Source organism: Hemicordylus capensis, chromosome 8 (genome assembly GCF_027244095.1).
Source record: "Hemicordylus capensis ecotype Gifberg chromosome 8, rHemCap1.1.pri, whole genome shotgun sequence".
In the NCBI taxonomy this organism is placed as follows: Eukaryota; Metazoa; Chordata; class Lepidosauria; order Squamata; family Cordylidae; genus Hemicordylus; species Hemicordylus capensis.
The window spans coordinates 9,535,043-9,558,848 of NC_069664.1; the positions used below are offsets into that span (position 1 = coordinate 9,535,043).

A 23,806-nucleotide genomic window follows, 5' to 3' on the forward strand; every position below is an offset into this window, starting at 1 on the left:
TTCTTAGGAACACACCAAAGGTGCCTCATCCCAGAAACCAAGGAGAGGAGGGAGGGTGGCAACACAGAAACAGCGGGGGGGGGGGAGGTCATCTGTGGCACCTCCTGGGATCATCTCTTTACCTGCAAGTAGAAGGTAAATGAAGACAAATCCGCCCAAGCTGGGAGCAGGTTGAGGCACGTGGGGTTGTGCGTCCAGAACATCTGGGCTTGCCCATGAATGATCGCTCTCCCCCTTGCCTTGACCCACCCCTCCCCTGCCCATTTCAGTTTCTTAGGATTACTTCCACGCCACGCCTCACCGGGGAAGGTGGTTCATGACAGCCTTCTGTGCACAGGGCAGAACTCTCGGGGCGGTGTTCTCTCCCAGACCCCTTTTTCTCCTCCTCACGGGCAATTCTTCTTCATAACTCAACCCTGGGGGGGCTGGCCCTGCTGGAATGGTGGCCATTGGCAGGCAGGAGCAGAGGGTGCCTCACGCAAGCTGCAGCAGCAGCAGCAGCAGCAGCAGCTGAGGGGGGCTTCTTGTGGGCCCCCGTGTGCTGCTGCGGCTGCTAGGCGGCGGAGGAGGAAGGCTAAGCAGGGGGGTCTCCGCCTCCGCCTCCGCCTCCTCCTGTTCAGAGTCTTGCTGCTTCTGGTCTCTGTTGGGGCCATTATTTACACCCAACCTGCTCACTGACGGGTGGGGTGGGGATGTAGGAGGAGGGACCCCCGCCCCTCCCTCGAGGGGGACTCCCTTCTAACGGCCACCCCCCTCAGCTGCCACCTCCGCCCCGCCCCTCCGGGCTCGAGGAAATGGCGTCGCGGCCGTTGGGCATTTCAATCTCCGCACGTGCGCGCGCGAGCCATGCCACGTGGTCACCAGCCACCGCCCGTGACGTCACCACGCAGGCATCCCGGTGCGTCGCAGCAGCTCCCGCCCAGAGCCCCCACCCTCCCTCGCATCCCCGCGAGCCGCTCCCTTCCTCCAACCCCGCCTTCTTGCCTTCCTGTCAGCCAATGGGCGGCTGGCTCTGCGGGCTCGGCCAGCGCCAGCGCTGGGTCGGGTGGATGGCTCCTGGCGCCTGCGCAGTGAAGCTCTTCCGTTGAATATGTATATATAGAAGCAGCACTTTGGGAATGAAATTGTCTAAAGGTGCTTTGAGATGAGGTCGAGACAATTGAAGAGTGTAAGGGGTGGGTGCATATACAAAAGCACAAACGAATTACATTTGTCAAATTAGATTGGTCAATTTCACAATTGCATTGATTTTGTATGGGACGCACTGACATAATTGCAAATAGGAAAATGGGGCAAACGGACCTCTTCTTCTGCAGTGAGCATCTTGCATATGTGCATCCACACACATCTCTCTCTCTCTCTCTCTCTCTCACACACACACACACACACACACCCCTTTCCTCCATTGTGTTGCTACAAATATCAGACTACCTGCACTGGATCAGTTCCCAAGGTGATCATCAACATAGGAAGCTGCTATATACTGAGCCAGACCCTTGGTCCATCTAGCTCAGTATTGTCTTCATGTACTGGCAGCAGCTTCTCCAAGGTTGCAGGCAGGAATCTCTCTCAGCTCTATCTGGGAGATGCTGCCAGAGAGGGAACTAAATCAACCCAAATTACACTCCCGAGCATACTTGCACTCTGAGGAAGTAGGATTTAAAAACAAAAACAAAGCACTTTGCTTTTCTCAAGTGGGCTCAGAGAAGCTTACAAGAACTGAAAAACAAAAAGGAAAACACAGCGATGATGGATGGAGCAGCCACTGGAGGGCAGAATTCCCCCGCTGAAAGAGCATCTTCTCAGCCTCTGGTCTTGCAGCGTCCAGGGCTTGAAAAGTGACTAAACACCATACTTTATTAAGATGCATGCTCTGAGGCTGCAGCCTCCCCGAAATTACAGCAAGCAACTCACTGATTTGCGTATGAATACTTTAATGATCATGAATGAATGCATGAATGATGCGGAACTCCAGTCAGAGAGCGATGTTCAGAGAGAGCTGGGAGGTGCCTTCCTGGCCGCCACTGCAAATCCCATCTCTCCCACCGTCGGAGTTCAGGGGTGCGGCTTCTTGCCTTCCCAGAGATGTGCTGCAGCCCCAGGCGTGGCTACACCGGCCACAAACAACCCACCACAAAGAAAGAAATAATCATAAGTTAGTCATTCTTCTCCCCCGCCGTGCAAGCCCAATTTGCGGTGCAGAGAGAGCAAGCCGTCTTTCTACGGAAGAGCTTCACTGCGCAGGCGCCAGGAGCCATCCACCCGACCCAGCGCTGGCGCTGGCCGAGCCCGCAGAGCCAGCCGCCCATTGGCTGACAGGAAGGCAAGAAGGCGGGGTTGGAGGAAGGGAGCGGCTCGCGGGGATGCGAGGGAGGGTGGGGGCTCTGGGCGGGAGCTGCTGCGACGCACCGGGATGCCTGCGTGGTGACGTCACGGGCGGTGGCTGGCGACCACGTGGCATGGATAGCGCGCGCACGTGCGGAGATTGAAATGCCCAACGGCCGCGACGCCATTTCCTCGAGCCCGGAGGGGCGGGGCGGAGGTGGCAGTTGAGGGGGGTTGCCGTTAGAAGGGAGTCCCCCTCGAGGGAGGGGCGGGGGTCCCTCCTCCTACACCCCCACCCCACCCCACCCCTCCCCTCAGTGAGCAGGCTGGGTGTAAATAATGGCCCCAACAGAGACCAGAAGCAGCAAGACTCTGAACAGGAGGAGGCGGAGGCGGAGGCGGAGGCGGAGACCCCCCTGCTTAGCCTTCCTCCTCCGCCGCCTAGCAGCCGCAGCAGCACACGGGGCCCACAAGAAGCCCCCCTCAGCTGCTGCTGCTGCTGCTGCTGCTGCTGCTCCAGCCTGCGTGAGGCACCCTCTGCTCCTGCCTGCCAATGGCCACCATTCCAGCAGGGCCAGCCCCCCCAGGGTTGAGTTATGAAGAAGAATTGCCCGTGAGGAGGAGAAAAAGGGGTCTGGGAGAGAACGCCGCCCCGAGAGTTCTGCCCTGTGCACAGAAGGCTGTCATGAACCACCTTCCCCGGTGAGGCGTGGCGTGGAAGTAATCCTAAGAAACTGAAATGGGCAGGGGAGGGGTGGGTCAAGGCAAGGGGGAGAGCGATCATTCATGGGCAAGCCCAGATGTTCTGGACGCACCACCCCACGTGCCTCAACCTGCTCCCAGCTTGGGCGGACTTATCTTCATTTGCTTTCTACTTGCAGGTAAAGAGATGATCCCAGGAGGTGCCACAGATGACCTCCCCCCCCCCGCTGTTTCTGTGTTGCCACCCTCCCTCCTCTCCTTGGTTTCTGGGATGAGGCACCTTTGGTGTGTTCCTAAGATGTAGGGGATGGGGCCCCTCTTTTTATGCAGAAGATCTTGGGTTCAATCTCCTGTCAGCATCCCCAGGTGGGGCTGGGAGAGACTCCTGCCTGAAATCTTGGAGAGCTGCTGCCAGTCACTGTAGACAATACTGAGCTAGATGGACCAATGGTCTGACTTGGTATAAGGCAGCTCACTGTGCTCCTCTCTACTCTCCAATGAATGTGGGCAGTACTCTATGATGGAAATCACTCCTCAGGACCAGTCCCAGAAAAAGATCCTTATTCAAGCAGGTAGGGGACCAGTGTTGTTCTGCTTGATCAGGGAGCATCACAGGTCATGCCTGACCCCATTTTCTCCGTCTCTCCTTTGTACAGGGTAGCCCTAGCTTTTACTGGCATTAGCCGCTTGGTGACGGGAAGCACGGTGGTGTGCCACTTTGCCCAATGGAAGGTGAGTTCTCTGCAGTGGGTAGTTGCCAAGCTCATCGCCTGAGAAGAGGTGCTGAGAAGTGGCTTTTCAGCAGCTGAGCTTAGGGAGCCAGTGTTTGGCCCTTCACCCTAGGATGCTGGGCTCCTACGGGCCAGTATTTGGCTGCAAGTGAACCATCATTTCCCTAGAAAACCACCTTCTGCTGAGTCGACCAATGGCCCATCCTGTTCAATCTCGTCTGCACTGACTGGCAGCAGCTTGGAAATCCCAGGGATGGAGCCTGAGACCTTCTGCATGCAAAGCAAATGCTCTGCTACTGAGAGAGCCACTCCAGAGGAAGGGTTGTAGCTCAGAAGTTCCAAACTGGCAGTGGCCCCGATCCTGGCACAGTGGGGCAATCATTATCTAGATCCATTTCTAACCGGCTGTAGAGCAGGCTATGGGGTGGAGACAGCCTTGGTCGGCCTGACGGATGATCCCTACCAGGGAATGGACAGAGGGAGTGTGACCAGGGGCGTAGCTATAATAGAGCAAAAGGGTTCAAAGAACACAGGCCCCCAGCTCCTGAGGACCCTCCAGCTCCACCCCTCCCTATTTTCTGCATTATCTCCCTCACTCTGGGGGGCCGCCAGAGAGAGTGCTGAACACGGGCCCCCTCTCCCCTAGCTACGCCCCTGAGTGTGACTCTGTTGGCTCTTTGGGATCTTTCTGTGGCTTTCGATACTATCAAGCATGGTATCCTTCAGGATCGTCTGGCAGATTTGAGAATAGGCAACACTGCTTTGCAGTGGTTCTGTTCCCATCTTTCTGGTAGATTCCAGATGGTATTGTTCGGAGATAGTTGCTCTGTGTAACGAAAGCGATTTTATGTTATCCCTCAGGGCTCCATGTTTTCTCCAATGCTTTTTAACATCTACATAAAACCGCTGGGTGAGAGCATCATGAGATTTGGTACAGGGTGTTATCAGTATGCTGATGATACCCAAATCTCTTTCTCCATGACCTCATCATCAGGAAATGGCATAAGCCTCCTTAATGCCTGCCTAGAGGCAGTAATGGACTGGATGAGGGATAATAAATTGAAGCTGTATTAGAGCAAAACAGAGGTGCTCGTGGTAAGGGGTCATATTTGGAGGGCCGTGATGGAACCTCCTGTTCTGGGTGGGGTTGCACTCCCCCCGAAGGAACAGGTACATTGCTTGGGATTGCTTCTGGACCCAGTCCTCACTCTGGTTGCTCAGGTGAAGGCTATGGCCAGGAGTGCTTTCTATCAACTTTGGTTGATACGACAGCTGTGTCCGTTAGTGATCTCAGAATTGTGGTGCATTCTCTGGTAATCTCTAGGCTCGACTACTGCAATGTGTTCTACGTGGGGCTGCCTTTTTTTTTTTGATTCGGAAATTTCTGTTGGTCCAAAATGCAGCGGCTGGATTGGTCTCCGGGGTGTCTCGATTAGACCATATCACGCCTGTTTTAAAGCAGTTGCATTGGTTACCAATAGGTTTCTGAACAAAATACAAAGTGCTGGTGATTACCTTTAACGCGCTAAACAGCTTAGGACTGGGTTAGCTAGGAGATCACCTTCTTCTGCATGATCCCTACTGCACCTTGAGATCACCGAGAGAAATTCGTCTCCATATGCCGCCAGCTTGTCTGGCAGTGACCTGGGAGCGGGCCTTCTCTGTCGTCGCTCCTGGGCTGTGCAATGTGCTTAACATCTTTGCCAGCCTTCAAAAGAGCCTTTGAGACACTTTTTCAGGCAGGCTTTTAATACTCTTTGAGTGTTTTAAATTTTAGATGGCTGCTTTTGCTTATTTTGTTTTTCATGGTTGTGTGTGTGTGTGTGTGTGTGTGTGTGTGTGTGTGTGAACCGCCTAGACCCTTTAGAGTCAGGCGGTATATGAATTTAATTAATTAATTCGTTAATGGAGAGGTTTGTTTCTTTCTCTTTGCAGACTCTCCAGCGAACTGGCAGAAGAGAGGCCAAGCAGCCAGAGCAAGAACAGGAATGTGGCAGCACCATGAGCAGGCCCAAGGGGAAGGCTCCCAGCAGAGAAGAGGGGGCCAGCCGGAAGAGGCAGAGGTCACGGGGAGAGACTTCTCTGAATGACACACTCTGAATGCCAGGTGCAGCCACGTCCAGCGGGGATCTTCCTGCAGACAGAACTCTGGGGTGTTGGGGGCACTTGCCCCTCACTGCTTCCTCACCCCCAGGTTGCCGCTGGAAGGTGGGCCCGTCTATGGATGTCCCCTGCCCCCGAAGCCATGGGACAGATCAGACCGTGGCTCTTCCCAAGGCTCTGAGTGTTGGGATCCTCACATTTAGTTCTGAGTGTCATCAGTGGCACGGTTTGTGAAGAGAAGTTCTAAGGAACTGGAGCTGTCACCAGGACAAGGAGAAGAGCGGAGACATAGCAGAAGCCTCCTGACAGAGGCCAGATATAGGTGTGTTTGGTGGTGCCCTGCAGACGCCGCTCTCTTGCCTCTACTGTGTTGCCACTGCACCTGAAGCCACAGCCCTTGGGAAGGATCAGGTGGCTGCTGTTCCCAAGGGCAAAAGGCGGGAGGCTTCAGCAGTGAGTGGCAGGCCAGAAGTTGACCACTGCTCGATTCCAAAATGTGCAGCTTGTTTGGAGAAGGCTGGAGATCTCTCCAAGGCAAGCCAGGAGGACAGGACTTTGCTCGAAAACAGTAGTCCCTCAGGATGAGGTCCGTCACCATGGCAGGGCGTCGGGAGACTGTCACCTCTCCCCCACAGCGGGCTGCATTTGCTGGGAACCACAGCCCAAAGCGTCAGGGATTGTGTCAGAGTTACAAGATTTTGGCATGCAGTGGAAAATGAAATAGTAACGAAATTTAGAGTTTTGATAACGCTTAATATAGAATTGAGACGACTGCTTTTGTTTACTGGAAAGAATATATAATTGGATAACAAGGTTTTGTTAAGGTTACATATTAGCAGCTCAAGCATTAATTACTCGTAATTGGAAAACCGCTGAAAATCTTCATATCAGTAATTGGTATAAAATAATATGGGAATATATGCTTGAAGAACACATTTTAATTCGCTGTAATTATATGTGACAAAACCTAAACAGATATGATTTTAAGCAAGTATGGAAACCAATTATAAATACAGTGGAGACAAATAGGGTTGATTATAATCCGAGTAAGAGAAAAGAAGGCACCATTCTCTTCTCTATTGGAAACAACAAGCACTGGATATAAGAGGCTGAGAAGAAGAAGAAGAAAGAAGATTCCAAAGCCAGCAGCACTGAAGTGGAGTCCAAGATGAGGAGTGAAGAGGGAGAAGAAGAAAGAAGCCGGAAAAGAGGAAAGCAAGATTAACCTGCAGGACAGAGAGGAGAGGAGAGAAGTCCAAATAGTCTTTGTGTTGCATGATAGGAAAAGAAGGATAGAAGACCATAGTACTGCAAAGGAAACCATTTTTTTCAAGGGCTTACCTTCAACCATCAGCTGATGAGGCTTCATTTTTGGCCAGGCCCCTTCATCATGGCAGGGAGTGTCGGAGAGACCTAGTGGAAGGCCCCCTCCAGCAGCGCGAAGGGTGTATTTGGTGGGACCCTTCCACCGCTGCTGCCCGGCACCGGAGGATCAGGCCGAGGGCGAGGCCTCGCACCATAAGACACGACCCCAGGGGAGGAGCAGGTGGTGGTCTCTCTCCCCCAGGGCGTGTCTTCGGGCAGGAGCGTGGTGGCGGTGGATGGGCCACAGAGCTGGAGGGGAGCGGCGGAGTCCCCCAGGAGGAAGGGGCTGGCTCTGCCTTGGGGAGCCTCAGCGCTTGGATAGATAGCGCTGGCAACAGGTCGGGCCTCTGCTGAGCCTCTGGCGGGTGCCAGGATGATGGTAAGGGCTTCAGCAGAGGCCGGCCCATCGCGGTCAGGGCCTTCTTCCGGGGGTGGTTTTTTAAAGAAGTCTGGGGAGGAACCGTCTCCCCGGACAAGCCAGAAGGACGGCCCTTCCCCAGTGGGAAGAAGTCCTTCCCAGGCTCCCCAAGGTCCAGGTTCCTCCTGGGGATGGGCTGGAGTATTTTTGCCCGCTCCTCCGCCTCCAGCCTCCTTCTGGGGAGACTCCCCTCCCCCAGGTGGGGAAGGGGTTTCTCCCCAGAAGGCACGCTCCCACCCGGGGCCTTGGCCCCCCGCCGAGTGGCCCTGATCCTCTGCGGGAGGGCTGGTGGGCTGCCCTCCCGTGCTGGCTCCCCCTGGGTGCTTTGGGCTTCCTGGGGCGGCCTTTTGGAGGCCTCACCCGTTCCGTTGATGGTCCAGCCACAGGGGCTGGGCCATCAAGGGAACGGTTGGCCCCAGGCACCACCAGGGGAGGCAGCAGCAGCTTCCGGGCCACATCGCGGCTGCTGGAGGTGATGGCCTTCCTCCCACCAGGTCTCCCCTCCTCTGCTCCTGGAAAGGAAAGGAAAGAGACGTTGTTTGGATTGATTTCACATCTCGATATGCTGCCGTCTCACATCTCTGGGTGGCTGACGTGACCCCTTTGGACCAAAGCCAACCTTGGCATTTCAGAGCGGAGTTTGTTGTTGACGGTGAACGATGAGGGAGGGAGACCCCCAGCTTGTCGCTGCCCAGGACTAGCAAGCCGTGGATACTTTGCCCTAGGGGAAGAAGAGCCCTCAATGGCCCTGGCACACATCCAGCCTGCACTTCTGTGGCATCTCCCCTACCCAATGTGCAAAAGGGGTTTCCACTAGAAGGCACACTCCCACCTGGTGCTTGGGCCACCTGGGCCTTGGGTTGGGAAACTGTGGAGGGCTCTGGTGGACTGCCCTCCTGTGGTGGCTTGCCCTTGGAGCTTGTTTCTTCCTGGGGCTGCCTCTTCAGTCTTTTGGGAGTCCTCACCCTCACAGGGGCTGGGCCGTCAAGGGACAGGGTGGATTCCTGGCGGCACCCAGAACGGGCCCCAGGCACTAGGGGAGGCGGCAGCAGCAGCTTCCGGACCACCGTGTGGTTGCTGGAGGTGATGGGCCTCCTTCCGCCAGATCTCGCCTCCTTTGCTCCTGAAAAGAAAGGACATTTTATTTTTATTCATTTTTTCCAGTTGAAGACATTTGAGTTCCCAGTGGAATCTGGCCCGCTCCACCACAGCCTCCAGCTTCCTTCTGTGGAGTCTTCTTTCCCTCCCCAAGGTGGGGAAGGAGTTTCCTCCTGAAGGCACACTCCCACCTGGTGCTTTGGCCACACGCCAAGCAGCTTTGATATTCCCCAGGAGGGCAGGCCCCAGGCTCCAGCGCCAGGGGAGACAGCAACAACTTCCAGACCACCATGTGGCTGCTAAAGCTGATGGGCTTCCTTCTGCCAGATCACTCTCCCTGTGCTCCTGGAAAAAAAAGGACATTTTATTTTTCTTTATTATTGGCTCAGGTGGGGAAGGAGCTTTCCCTCAAGGCACACTCCTGTCTGATGTGTTGGCCACACGCTGAGCAGCCTAAATCTTTCCCAGGAGGGCTGGTAGGCTACCCTCCGGTGGCGGCTTCCCTTTGGTGCTGCTTTCCGCCTGGGGCTGCCTCTTTGACTTCTTGGCACGCTTCACCCTTTCCAGTGATGGTCCAGCCACAGGGGCTGGGCCCTCAAGCAAAGAGGTGGGTTCCTGTGAGGCCTGCTTGGTACTGGCCCCAGGCACCAGGGGAGGAAGCAGCAACAGCCTCTGGACCACCATGTGGTTGCTGGAGGTAATTTGCCAGATCTTCTCCCAGATCTCTCTTCCTGCACTCCTGATAGAAAAAAATAAGTTGCTTTTATTTTTCACATCTGTATATGCTGCCAAAATTCACATCGCAAGGTGGTTTATTTTTCCTCTTTGAATTTGTTTGGACGGAAGCAAGTCTGGGAATGGCATTCAAATGCAGGAAAGTAGACAGCGAGATGATTTTGTGTTAGTGGGGTCTCTTATTAATTTCATTAATTTCTAGATCAAGAACAAATAATATGCAACCTTTTATTTCATATGTTGTCATTCTGGTATTACAGTATCTCTCCCCTCTCCCCCCCCCCTTGGCTAATGCAATATATTTATGTTTTTGACTGAAGACAAATTCTTCTATTTGTATTTGTAAGAAAATAAAAAGACAATAAAAACATTCAATCTTCGCTTTTATCAACCACAACCACAATTTGCTTAATAACTTTTGAAGATCCAGAAGAAATGTGCTGAGAACAATAGTCATGTTTGGAAGAGAATTATTATTTCTGCCCACTGTCATAATACTTGGGCTCCAGTCCAATGGGCTCTAATCCAATTAGGGAAAGTTTGGCTTCGGCTCTTGTGCCACCTTCAAAAATAGGAGTCGGGGTTGGGGGTTTTTTGGCCCTGAATCCGATCTGTACTTAATTGCTGTGGGCTTGGGGGGCCTCATTCTAAAGACTTGCTACTGCTCAGACTGTGGATCAAAGATCACAGGAGCAGACAGGAAAGCTGTGCATCCTTCCTGTCCTGGGAGGATGAGATGGACCGCCTAGCCACTCCAGGACTTGCGAACTCTGAGGCTGCTGTAGTTCAGCTGGTCACCATGTGGGGCAGCACTGTGCAGGTCCTTAGATTTCCGACATTAACCCAGACAGCTGCTGATGCAGAGTTGACCAGTCTTTCTAGGTAGAGACTGGGGAAGGTTTTGAAATGGGTCCAGATACTGAGAAGAGTGTTGAAAGTACCATGCTCAAAGTAACATAGTATGGCGGGAAACAAGGCAGGAGATACACAGAGAGTCACTGCAGCTCCTCGGGCACTTTCTCTTGGTGTCCTGCTGGTAAGACTGGAAATGCTTTCCGTGGCTTTCAAGAAGAGTTTTGCTTCCTTTTCCTATGGCTTTGCCTAGGCAGGCTGGGCTGAGAGAATGCCGTTGGGCAGTGTGGAAAGAACCCTGAGCAGAACTCCGAAGCCAGGAGAACTGGAGTGGGCAGTCTGAAGCTTCAGCACCATGGAGCACCCTGAGGGTAGGGCACCATGGAAAGACCCCAGAGCATCCAGCGATTCAGCACCCTGGAGAGCTCCAGGAGCAAGCCAGCCTTGGAACACAAGATCCTACACCGCTCCTTTCCTTGACTGACGACCTCCTAGATGCTGGGAACGACTCCTAGGCCGCGGACAGAACCAAATAGCCAAATACTCCTAGTGTGTGTCTCTGAGCTGCCTGTCAGTGCCGAGGGTCATCATCTTTGTGCCCTACAAGGTCATCTCACTGCCAGTTCACCCTGGAAAGAGCTTGGTCTCTATTATCCGGGGGTGGGGACATGAAAACAGCCACCAATCTATTCTTCTGCTCTTGACTTGCAGCAAACTGATGACCGCTTTCTTCCATATTCCCTTGATGTCCCTGTTTCTTCAGAATGGCTGGGTGGTAAGTCCTGGCATAGCAATTCAAATACTAGGGCTGTCGACACAATGGGTTATAGGGCGAGAGAATCTTCCTTGATCATGACACACTAATCATGTGTTAGATAAAAACATGGTTGGTGGTGGGGAGCTTGCCCAGTTGGGCCCAGGTGGATAGGGTCGATGAACAAGGCAGGTGGGGAAATCGTCCTGCCCAGCTGGGGCTTCGCTCACGATCAAGCTCCCAGCCTCCCACCTTGTTTCTGTCTCATACACGGTCAAAAAACAGGAGCATTATGGTTGTAGGAAGCTTCTCCTACCCTAACGCTGATGGTGTGAACTGCCCGACTTTTCCCTTTCCTTCCAGGCTTTGGAAGTCCTCTTGTTCTTGTGTGCTTGGAGGAATGCCAGCCTCATGCAAGCATGCCTGAGCATTCATTATGCCATTCAATTCCATCCATCCATCAATCAATTGAGATTGTATTGTGCATGGCTATCAATCAATCAATCATCTTTATTACAGCCCAAGACCAGCATAAGAGCATGATTAAAACAAATTAGGAAACCATAAAACTATCTTATTTTAAATGTTGACACTGTTGGTATAAAGTCATGATATAATACTAAGAGGCTGCTACCATTAAAAGAGAGAGTAGCTATAAAATTATTAAAATTCTAAGCATATAAAAAGTGGAAAATATAGAATGCCAAAAGCCGTGGCTAAAATAGAGTATATAAAATGAAACGTGTAACTAAAAACGTTTAAAAATATAGAATCAACAGCAGTCTAAAACTATGCAGAGCTGATACAGGGAAATGGCCTGGCAGTCACGACCTGACAGATCCTACATGCTGCCATGCAGAACTTGGCGCTGTTCTGCGTGAGCGGAGTTATCTTCATCTGAGAGCAGCAACCCAGTATAGACATGGTTGGAGCGGCCGGGGTGCTCCTCAAATAGCGGAAATAGAAACTTAGTCGGAATGTCTCTGTAAAAGAGGCAAAACAGGAGTACGTGTGTCGGAGGTCTCTACCTCCCCAGTGTCACAGGTACAAAGTCTCTCTGCAATTGGGGTCTTTCTGAATTTGCCTTCCAGAACAGCGGAGGGAAGGGCATGACAACGGGCGAGGGTATAAGCCCTTCTGTGGCTTGGGATTTCTAGCTGTGACAGGTACGCGGCCGGGAGGCAGAATATCTGAGCCTTTCCGAGGGCAGGAAGGATGGAACCCTGCCTAGGTCAGCCTGGCGCTCAGTGTCCATCATCCTCTGCTTGGTGACTCTTTTCAACTGGTCACAGTTCACAACAGGGCGGGGTAAAGCCGAGAAGGAACGGTAGGGTCAAAGGGGCCAAGCCCCGAGGGTAGAGGGATAATTTAAGCCAGAGGTTAAGACCGGACAGCCGCACTCTGGCCTCAACCTTCATCATGCCTGTTTCCAAGCGTAGAGTGGCATTTGAGACCTGTGCATGGCTAAAAGCTTGGACAAATGACAGAATAGGGAGATCCAATGGAAGTTTTTAGAAGCGACTCTCCTGAAGGCCAGTTGATGGTGTGGAGCAAGGGCAGTGGAGTGCCAGCTGCTTCCAGTCATGTGTTAAAAACAGATGTGTGGAATTTCAATTACATGTGCTAGACACCCACTCTCCAGTTTTGCCTTCATCGTCTGGTGGACCCAGCAGATGTTATACGGGGCAGAGAAGCCGCTGAAGCCCTCGAGGGGTCTTGATCCTTGTATGACATGAAGTGAGCCACATTCCCCATGGTGCTGCACTGCCCAGCAATCTAGGCATATGGTGGGCCAGTCACCTGACCTTTCTGGCCACGTCTCTGTATCATAATAGAGAGTTGCTGTCTAAAGGAAGTGGACCAAGTGCTTCGGACTGTGCGCCCTACAACCTGTTCTCTTGACCCTTGCCCAACTTGGCTTATCGCATCGGATAATCATATTATCAGAGAGGGTCTGGTTAATATTATAAATGCTTCTCTGAGGGAGGGCAGAATGCCTGCTTGTCTTAAGGAGGCTATTATTAGACCACTCTTGAAGAAAGCTACGCTGGATCCCTCCGAGTTAGCTAATTCCAGATCTGTTTCTAACCTTCCATGGTTGGGCAAGGTGGTTGAGTGGATGGTGGCCTCTCAGCTCCAAACAGTTTTAGATGATGCAGATTATCTAGACCCATTACAAACTGGCTTTCGTGTGGGCTATGGGGTCGAGACTGCCTTGGTCGGCTTGATGGATGATCACCAACCGCCTATCGACAAAAGGAGTGTGACACTGATGGTCCTTTTGGATCTCTCTGCGGCTTTCGATACCATGGGCCATGGTATCCTTCTGGAGCGCCTGGGGGAGGTGGGATTGGGTGGAACTGTCTTACAGTCTGTCTCTGGCAGATTCCAGATGGTTTCGCTTGGAGACTGTTGTTCCGCTAAGCAAGAACTGAAGTGTGGAGTCCCACAAGGCTCCATACTGTCTCCAATGCTCTTTAACATCTACATGGACCCGCTGGGAGAGATCATCAGGACGTTTGGTGCTGGGTGTTACCATGCCAACCTCATGAGGAAATGGCACATCTTCCCTAAATGCCTGCCTGGAGGCCGTAATGGGCTAGATGAGGGATAGCAAACTGAAGTTCAATCTGAATAAGATGGAGGTAATGACAGTGTGGGGACAGGACCCAAGAGATGGTTTAGATCTGCCTGTTCTGGATGGGGTTACACTCCCCCCGAAAAACAGGTATGTAGCTTGGGAGTGCTCCTGGACCCCAAGCTCTCCCTGGTTTCTCAGGTGGAGGCGGTGGCCAGGAGCGCTTTTTATCAGCTTCAGTTGATACGTTAGCTACGTCCATTTCTAGAGGTGAATGACCTTAAAACAGTGGAAAAGATGCTGGTAACCTTCAGGCTTGACTACTGTAATGCACTCTATGTGGGGCTGCCGTTGTATAGTTTTAATCTGTGCAAATGTTTGGACTCAAGAAATGACTGGACTGAGACAAGGTTATAGTTTTAAAATATAAAAGAAGAATTTATTGGAGGGAGGGATACAGGAAAGGGAATTGTGATTAGAGCAATATTATTATGTTAATAAGCTAATTAACTATGATGAGGCGTTTCTAACTTAAAAGAGCAATGAAGTACGTTTCTAAATACATCCACTTCAATGAGGCGTTGTCGCTTGGATTCCTAATTGTGTAAGTTCCCAGGCAGGCAGGAGAAGGAGGCTTGAGAGAGGGAGGGCAGAGTTCCTATGAAGCCCAAAGCGGAGCAGGTGACCCGAGGAACTGCTGAGTCACTCAGGAGCTGGTCCCAATCCTGACCACACTCCTCACAGATGTTACCCCAGGATATCCCAACAGACTCTGCCTTGTTTACTGCAGGCAAGCCCAATGAACTGAATCATTAACCAGCAAGCCTGCAAACTCTTCTCAATGCCATGTGGTGTGGAGGGCTGATCCCGCAGTTCAAGGATCTGTTGATATCTAGAGCCCCTTTCCATATATGATTTTATTTTTTGATTTTTTTTTGCTGGGGTTCTTGCTCAATAGGCCATCAAAGAATTGTGGCTTGCACCATGGTGCTCCCCCTAGGGGCGGCTTTGCACAAAAACCCTTAGAGAAAAATAGTCATTAAAAAACCCCTCCTGACATCTTCCCCCTCTGCGACCCCATTGGCCCAAAATGATGGAGAAGGAGGAGTGAATGCAATTCAGGTGGAATATGGACATCCCCTGCCAGGAAACCACTGCAGGGGTAGGCAATTTGAACAGCCTCAACCCTATCATGATGCATTAAAAAATGCATTAAGAAACTCTGTACTTGTGGTTTCAAGCCGCTGCCTCACACTGTTGCACTTTACAACACTTTAACTGGCGCAAATCTCCTAACTGGGAAAAAGCCCAGGAATTGAATGCAAGTAACTAAAGCCCCATTCAAAAGCGGGCCTGGATCAAGAAATTGATTGACCCAAAATACCACACCGCGCTCCCCAAAATAGCATGTCAGCCTTCTCTTCTCCCCACCCAGTACCTTTTGCTAACAGCTCCGTACGTTTGGAGGGGTGGCGTAGCTGAGCAGAAGCCACATGTGCTGGACACCTTCAGGTCGGCAATGCTACTCCCTCGTCCGCACGTCCTGTGCCCGTGAGAACTTGTGTACCCCTCTGGGATGCCTGAGGTCCTTGCGGGAGCTGCACTTTGTACTGCTGAGAACTCTTCTCCCCGTCCCTTACTTGGAAGTTTTTCACACGGGGCTTTTAAAGCCCTTTAGCTTGCATCTCCTTCAGAATGGACGAGGGGCACCCGCCTATCGGCCAGATTTCCCTCAAGTCCCTGTGAGTTATCAGGGAGCACTTCACACACAATTTGGGTTCTTCACTGCGCATTAAGAGTGTAGCCCGATTTATTTCCGAGGTTAAAAAATCCACTTTTAGCATCGTTTTTTTGGGACAACTTTGAGTTTGCAGTATAGCCTCCCAATCAACTGCTGTGTGTAAAAATCCTTGGTCACTCTTCTTCAGATGAGGTGTATTTATACAATCTATCAATGTATTTTACCCTAATTCTTTACTGTCATGTTGACTTTTAAATAAACTGTATTTATTCTAAAGAAATAAATTGCCAAAATTGTCTCCTTCGAAAACAAAATGAACAAATATGTATTGACTTTTCTTAAGTGGAATGTATCGTTGAGGTTTTACAGCTTTCTCTGGCAGGGATCTACTGGTAGATCCCGGCATGGTTTGTAAGAGATTGGGGAAAGAGTTTCTTGAGAAAAGATTTACTTCATAAGAGCAACAGAAGGTTTCCTCCCTAAACTGAGTTCAGGGGCCTAGCAGACATTGAGGGAACAAAGTCATCAAATCCATACAGGAATAAAATGTGCAAATTAAAAACACAAAACTCATGTTGCATGTTGAAGTGACCTGACTGCTGGATCTATTTCTTTCTTACTTGATACGGAAACCTTTTCAGAGGCAGATAACTTTAGATCATACACACTGTGATTAAACAAAAAATATGCCATCATGGGTGGCCCCTCAAAATTTCCAGTCCTAATTTTGCTTTTATGGTCGACCATGCAAGTTTTTAATGATCTGCTGGTTTGACCCACATAAATAAATGATAAATAAATAAATAATAGCCAGCGTGGTGTAGTGGTTAGAGTGCTGGACTAGGACCGGGGAGATCCGAGTTCAAATCCCCATTCAACCATGAAACTAGATGGGTGACTCTGGGCCAGTCACTTCTCTCTCAGTCTAACCTACATCACTCAAAAATGGGGAGATCTCTCACAATATATAGGATATATTCATATTCCAAGCAATACTCAAAGGAAACTTATCCCAATTTGTTGATTAGCCAGAGAGAAAGTGTGCATGTCAGGGGTAATGTTTGGCTAGGAAGCTTTCCCATTACAAACTGCTGCTTCTTTTTGGTTTGGAGAGAGTGTTGCTAGTATGGAGGAGGAGCCATCCATCCAGTGGGGCTGCCTGAGACGTGGGGGAGAGGAAATGCCATCCTGAGGATCTGCCAAGAAGGACAGCGAATGAGGGTCTGAAGGCAAGCAAAGAAGGAACCTCGCTGAAGCTCAGCCCTGCATGGGACTCTGAGCACTGGGCACAGAAAGGGTGTGAGAGGAAAATGTACTATATAATCCTACTTTGCAGTTATACAGTACTTCTCCGGGTGTTCAAGCATTGCACATAGATGATCTTGCAGTATTCCCTAACACAGCCCCGAATGTTGCTCTGACTCCCATGTTGTGGACGGGGCTGAGGGAATGGTTTCCTGAAGGCCCTCAAGTGAGCCCGGAGCAGGGGTAAGGTTTGAACCCAGGACTTTCTCTTTCAAAGCCTCAGAGCCTTCCATTCAACAGGGGTTTGCTCTCAGTATGCAGGTGGCAACTGGGAGACCTGAAGGCCTCACATGTGGAGCTTCCATTCAAATGCCAATGGGAGGTCCCATCCCAAGCTCGCTTTCAAAATGCTTCCTCTTGAAGGTGAAGATGACTGAGGGTTGATGTCTGCAGGCATCCTGAGAAGATGGGTGCTCTACCAGGATGGGTGGCCAGAGTTTCCCATCACTCCAACTCTGGTCTGAGTGGCGGCCAGTGGTCTGATCCTCCTCCTCCTCCCGCCATGACATCATCCTTCATCATCACCTCCTGCTTCCAACATTCTTCTGGCCCCAACCAACAACCCCCAAGGTTACCGTAGCAACAGCTGTAAACAATCCATTCCTTAACGGAAGTTTGGTGGAGTAGGAGAAAATTTTGCTGGTGTTAGAGAAAATTTTCAGGAAGTTTAGTGGTGTTGGAGAGAATCTGGTGTTGTTGGAGAAAATTTTCAGGAGGCGTTGCCCCACTTTGGTTCAGTGCCCACTTCATCATGGCAGGTAGGAAAATGACCTTTGTTCAGTCTTGTCTAGGGACAACTGCCTAGCCGGGGTGGTGGTGGTTGGAGTGCTTATTGTTACCAAGGCGAACTTATTAGGGCAATCAAGTTCATTATTTTTCCAATGGGGGCCACTTTGGCAAAACACCTCCAACATGATGCCAGATATATTACAACTGTTTTGAGAAATAGGTGAAAACTAATCGGTGAGGCCTGTCATTGGCTGGGCAAAGTCATTATGTGTCAGTCTGTGCACTGCTGGGAATGTTTCAGAAATTTAATGCTTTCTTAACGTGCTTGCAAAAAGGAAGTGAAAAGAACAGTTTAAAATGTGTAGGATTTTGACCTCAAATGTGGTGAATTTGAATCATAGCACATTTGAAACTGAGAAAGATCTTCTGCTTCCCTCGGGCATGCTGCCATTTTGGAAGGATTGAGTGTTCACCTCTGTTGAGAACAACAGCTAAACCCTGCTGGTTATATTCAGAATTTCTTCTAAAGATATACCCCCCCGACTCCCATGTGTAAATCATTCCCCGAGCAGATTCTGGTGTGAGAAGTCGAACATTCAGCTAATTTCAGAGGCAGGACTGTTCATAAAAACGTAATAATTTTAGGTTTTAATAATAATTTCATTTCATCAATAAAAACCGTATGAAAACTAATCATCAACGCAAAAGCAGCAGAACATAAACCAAGTAATGCAACTTAAAGAGTGGTATGAAAAGAATCATCACTAATTTTGATAAATATGTAATATTCAGAATAATGAGGGAATAGGCTACATACAATTGACCTCGAATGGGACGAGTAATCATCAGATAAGTCAAAACCGCCAAATAAAAAGCCTACCAATGGTTAAGCTACTAATGTGGGTATAAGAGGGTATAATGTGTTTCACCAGAATAGAGATCTCACCTTTGCCAAGCCAGTTGGAATGAATGCCAATCATTCTAGTGAGATGGGAGGCAAGATTAAGCTTGGCTTGGCACCCATGGTGTAGGGCTGTGCCGAACCGCTTCTATTCGAACTGGCCTGGCCCCCCAAAGTGGGGTGACAATTGGTGGTCAAACTGGTTCTGCACACCCCTACACCCTGGGCGCCAATCTAAGCCTCATATTGCCTTGGAATTGAACCGAGCCCAGTTCGAATTAAAGTGGTTTGTCCCGAATCCATGGCTCGAAGGGCTAGGCAGCCACCATCCTCTCCACTCTGTTCACAGTTTTTCTCAAAAATCCTGCCCTTGCTGTTGGTTTTCTGCCACTGTCTTCTGCTTGGCTAGCGATCTCCTGTCTCCTGGTTGGCGTGTTGCCATTCAAATCAGAGTGTGGTCCCATTGCTGGTGGGGGGGGGACGAGGGAGGGGGAGCACAAAGGAGGGAGTTTCAGAATGTATTTCCAGCCAGGCCACGCCTGCCTGCCTTTGCTCTTCCTCTGGCTTCCGGGGAAGAGCTCTGGCGGGGTTGCTGGCTTTGTTGCCCGGCTGCTGCTCTCCCGGTGCTTTGCCTGTTGCTTTTGCGGAGGACCCTGCTCTCTGCCCGGGTGCACCCCCTGCCCCTCTGACCCCTGCCGCTTCTGCGGACCCCTCTGGATTGCCTTGCTGTGGGCCCTTTTCCTTTGGGTTACTCCAATCTCGTGGGATTGCCTTGTTGTCCCTGCTTTTCTTCATTACCTCCGTTGGATTACCTTGCTGTGCCTGCCTTTTAAAAATAAATGAGCCTCATGGGATTACCTTGCTGAGCCTGCCTTTTTGCGTTTCGACCCTCCTGGGATTGCCTTCCTTGCTGTGGATTGCCTCCTCGGGTCAGATTCGCTAGGGGAGAGGTTGCCCGTGTTCTCCCTCTCCCTGGTGGTGGCCCCTCGGAGTGAAGGAGATCATGAAGAAAACAGGGAGGGGTGGATCTGGGGGCCCCTCAAGAGCGAGGGACCCGGGTTCTTTGAGCCCTTCCGCTCAGTTATAGCTACACCCCTGGGTGATTCTTCCCCTCCCCCCATTTTGGGATATTTGGCCGGTTAGTTTGATAGTTTGGTTCTTTGGGGTTTATTGCTTGGGAAGCTCTGTGCGTTTGTTTTTGTATGGCTTTAAGTGGGCTAATTGGTTGTTAAAGGGCCTTCGGTGTAGTTTCAGGTTCAGTCTTGGTTGGTTTGTTGTGCTTTTGGTCTTTTAGTTGGTTTCTTATTGGGTCTTTTTAGTGGGTATAGTTATCATTTGAGTTGGTTTCTTTTCAATAGGGCCACGTTTGTGGGAAGGAATGTCCTGGAGGATGCAGGGCAGAGCTAGGAGTAGGGTTGCGGGCAGAGGGAAGGGTCATGCTGGTTTGGGGTGTGGGCGGTGAGAGGGGCCTACTCCCCAAGTCATCAGTGTCCCCCTAGAGGCCGTTGGACACAGGCTCACATTGGGAGTGACGCCTGCTCCCACAGCAGGGCCCGCTATGGCGGCTGAGGTGGAAGCAGCACACTCCTACCAGGGAGGTCGTGAACCAGAAACGCGCACTTGAAAATAGCCTTGATGATCCCCGTGGTGATCTAATGGAATGGAAGGCTGCGTAGTAGGCTAACGGAAGCAGAGAGTGGTGCAAGCAGCTAGATGAAGTGTCAGGATGCAAAGTTTGGTCTCTGCAGGTGGTCAGGAAACACGATATTCTGAATTGCTTCTAAACAACACAAAAACAATTCTTTAAAAGTTCCCCAAGTAGAGCCTGTGTAAAAAGTCATTTACTTTATTCAGCTCTTTTAGTGGCACAATTGTCCATGCCAAAATTGGTATCTGCCAATAATTTGGAACTATGATATTCAGAATTGGTTCTGAATTTCTTTCCCCCCACTGAGCATATTCTGGTGTAAAAAGTAGTGCATTCATCTACTGTGCTTTCACTGGCAAGATTGTGTAAGCAAAATTTGGTATCTGAAGCTGGTCCGGAAGGATGACTTGATTTCACACAAACCAACCAACTAACCCACCAACCAACCAATTGCTCAAAATATATGTCTCATTAGATTCAGCACAAAAGAGGCGATTTCATTGCCAAAAGTAACAATAAATTTCTTCCTCACAAACCACAGAAATGTTATGATTAAAAAAAAAAAACCTCTGCAAATTTAAGACCAGAGTTAAGGTTATCTCCTTGTGGTTCAAGCGCCGCAAAGTTGTGAAATGGGAAACTGAGGCCGATGCCTTAACAGGCGTGCCCCGACGTGATCAGTAAAGGATGCTGGGAAACCACACCATTTGTGCTTGCTTCCCACTTGCCCTCCAGCACCCACACCTTTCCTTGGTCTTGGAGGCCCATGTCAAGATGGGGATAAGAGAGTGCCGGGCACCAGCAAAGATGCCCCCCAATGCCCTGGTCCCAGATGGCCTCATCGAGCATCTGAGCCTGACTGTATTGCTAGGAAAATCCCCCTGTGAGTTGACTGGTAGCTCTTTGTTGCTTATGTCATTCGTCTGCAGGATGGCTTCCACAGCTGGGAGGGGGTCTCTTCTACTGCCCTTCTTCATCCTGACTCCCCACAGAGGAGGTTTTATGGAGCAAGCCTGCAAATGAGAGCACCTTCCCAAGTGTGTCCTGACTTCAGGGTGAACTGATGCCCCCATACCTGGCTTGCCTCTCTTCTCTCAGGGACTGTAGAGTCAGAAGATGCTAAGAACTGTCCACAGCTCCACAGGCTATAGAGGAGGCTAGAGTCACGAATGTCTTCTATGGCCTGTGGTCCCTTCTGGTTCTGAGAGGACTGGAAGGGACTGCTGTGTTTGCCAGCTCAGCTTCCACCGAGAGGTTGCTGAGTTGCCTAGTCAGATATTCCTGAAAGGAACCGTGTCCTGACAGCGGAGATGCCTGAGAAGGCAGGACAGGACCATGACAGTTTGGGGAATCTGTGCTGGTGCCAAGCACTCCATCCTCCCATCTTGAGGTGGGCCTCAAAGACCAGGGGGAAGTGTGGGTACGTGGAGGGCAGGTGGGAAGCGAGCACAATCGGTGACGTTGCACCACATCCTCACTGATCACGTGGCACATCTGCCAATCGGGTCCAGCCACAATACCAGTCCTTAGGGGGATGCAGCTCCTCCCCCGGTGGCCTTGAAAGGGCTTAAGGAGGGGCAGGGGGAAGGCAGGAGCCAGGCTCTCTGGCTGGATGTGTGACGGGGTCACTGAGGTTTCTTCTTCCAGACATGGCCTCATGCTGTGGGGTATCTGAAGAGCGAATCTGCTTTGCAGCAGATTTGCAGCTGATTAATTTGGGGGATTAAATGGACCGTTCACATAGGGTCGGCTCCTCTCCGCATTCCCTGCGGATCTTTTTCCTGTGTGCGTTCCCACGGCTTCCTCCAGGTTTTTTCTCCAACCAATCACATCCCAGATAAGGTGTAAGACCTTTTCCTTGTGGTTGTTAGTTTGACTGTCGACGTTCTGCAAGCTTGACTAGTCACACAACAGAACGCTGTTCACCAGCAGGTGGGGGTCCTCTACTTCTTTTCCTTGGCTGCTTGCTGAAGCCTTCATGAACCCTGGTTCCTTTGCAAGATCACATGATGGATTGACTGAGGAGCGCAGGAGTGGCTGCTGCTTTGACATTGGCATGCTGCTGATTTAGCTGCACTCTGTGTTGCCAGAAGGACTACTCTGCGCAAGGGGGCACCATTCCCTTACTCCCCATTGTTCAACCCATCACTTCTGTGGATCCCTGTCCTTTCTGGGTTTCTGCCCATGGCTCCATTAGCCTTTGTGATACAGTGGCTAATGCCCTCTTTGGACTCTCCCTCCCACATTGCCCTGTGATGTTGCTGAACTACAACTCCCAACAACCCCTGCTTTAGGAGGGCGAAAGGACACAACCCACCCCAGCCCAGCATTATGAATGCCCAGCAGTGGGCTTGAGTGAGGGGGAGAAGAGAGTTCGTATATCTCCCCTTTGTCATCCTCCCCCGCCCCCCCCACTCCTGGTTTGTTACCATGCCAGAATTTTATTTGCTGATGAGAGAAGCCTGTTCCCCCAGAGGGACCATTAGCACCTGGGAATCTCTTTGGCCTCACCTGCACAACTCCCATAGCAAAGGAGACTTGGTGGGTTTGGGCCTGGATGCATAAAAAGGAGGAGAAATGGAAGTGCTCTTAGAACCCGAACCGCCTCATCCTGTATTCCGTACTCAGAAGTGATTCTCGGTGGCTGACAGCCAGACTCAGTTACTCCTGAGCCCTTTTATTGAAACCAAGTATTTCTTATTATTTACATTTCTCGCCCGCCCTGTACCCCAAGGGCTCAGAGCGGGTTACAATCAAACCAATCTAAAACATAATTAAAACACAACACCATAAATTCAAAAATACAGTCAAGAGAATACAGGGCCTGAGAGGGGAAGAACCGCTCCATCTTTACATTCAGAGGCTCTCCTGAGTAGCACTCTTCCGCAAGTGATTCTGGATGTCAGACACTGTGCTGAAGGGCACTTAGTCCATCTGTCACAAACCCTTCTCACCCCTGCCGCCACCCCGTGATGCTCACAATTGCAAATAGCTCCAAAGAGCATCAGGGCATATCAGGGGGAGGGAAAAATGCCCCGTAAAATAGAGGATATTTTAACCCTGGACATAATTCGGGTTAAGCTAGGATGCACAGCACTAATTGGGGGGAAACCAGAATCGTATGTGAACTGGTCCCTGATAGCCCACTGCCACTTGGGGGGTAAATCCGGCTGAGATGTGAACTTGCACCCTCCAGGAGATGCAGGCTCAAAGCCGTGTGTGTCAAAGTCCCTGGATCAAAGGATCCGAGGCTAGTTAGTCCTGGGCAGCCACAAGCTGGGGGTCTCCCTCCCTCATCTTTCATCGTCAACAACAAACTCCGCTCTGAAATGCCAAAGTTGGCTTTGGCCCAAAGGGTCAAAGCGTAAGGCCCCCAGAGATGTGAGACTGGGTAGCATATCGAGATGTGAAACAACGTCTCTTTCCTTTCATTTGCTTTTCAGGAGCAGAGGAGGGGAGACCTGGTGGGAGGAAGGCCATCACCTCCAGCAGCCGCGATGTGGCCCGGAAGCTGCTGCTGCCTCCCCTGGTGCCTCGGGCCACCCGTTCCCTTGATGGCCCAGCCCCTGTGGCTGGACCACCAACGGAACGGGTGAGGCCTCCAAAAAGAACTAAGAGGCCTCCCCAGGAAGCCCAAAGCACCCAGGGGGATCCGGCACGGGAGGGCAGCCCACCAGCCCTCCCGCGGAGGATCAGGGCCACTCGGTGGGGGGCCAAGGCCCCGGGTGGGAGCGTGCCTTCTGGGGAGAAACCCCTTCCCCACCTGGGGGAGGGGAGTCTCCCCAGAAGGAGGCTGGAGGCGGCGGCGGCGGAGCGGGCAG

General features: G+C 51.1%; 1 long non-coding RNA gene across 1 annotated transcript; it reads left to right on the forward strand.

Moving 5' to 3' along the window:
- The first annotated feature begins 2,436 nt into the window (after positions 1 to 2,436).
- Positions 2,437 to 9,868, forward strand: LOC128333505 (uncharacterized). Its single transcript, XR_008310953.1, has 3 exons — positions 2,437 to 3,206; positions 3,684 to 3,759; positions 5,694 to 9,868. It is a non-coding gene; the product is annotated as an uncharacterized LOC128333505 (long non-coding RNA).
- Positions 9,869 to 23,806: the final 13,938 nt, after the last annotated feature.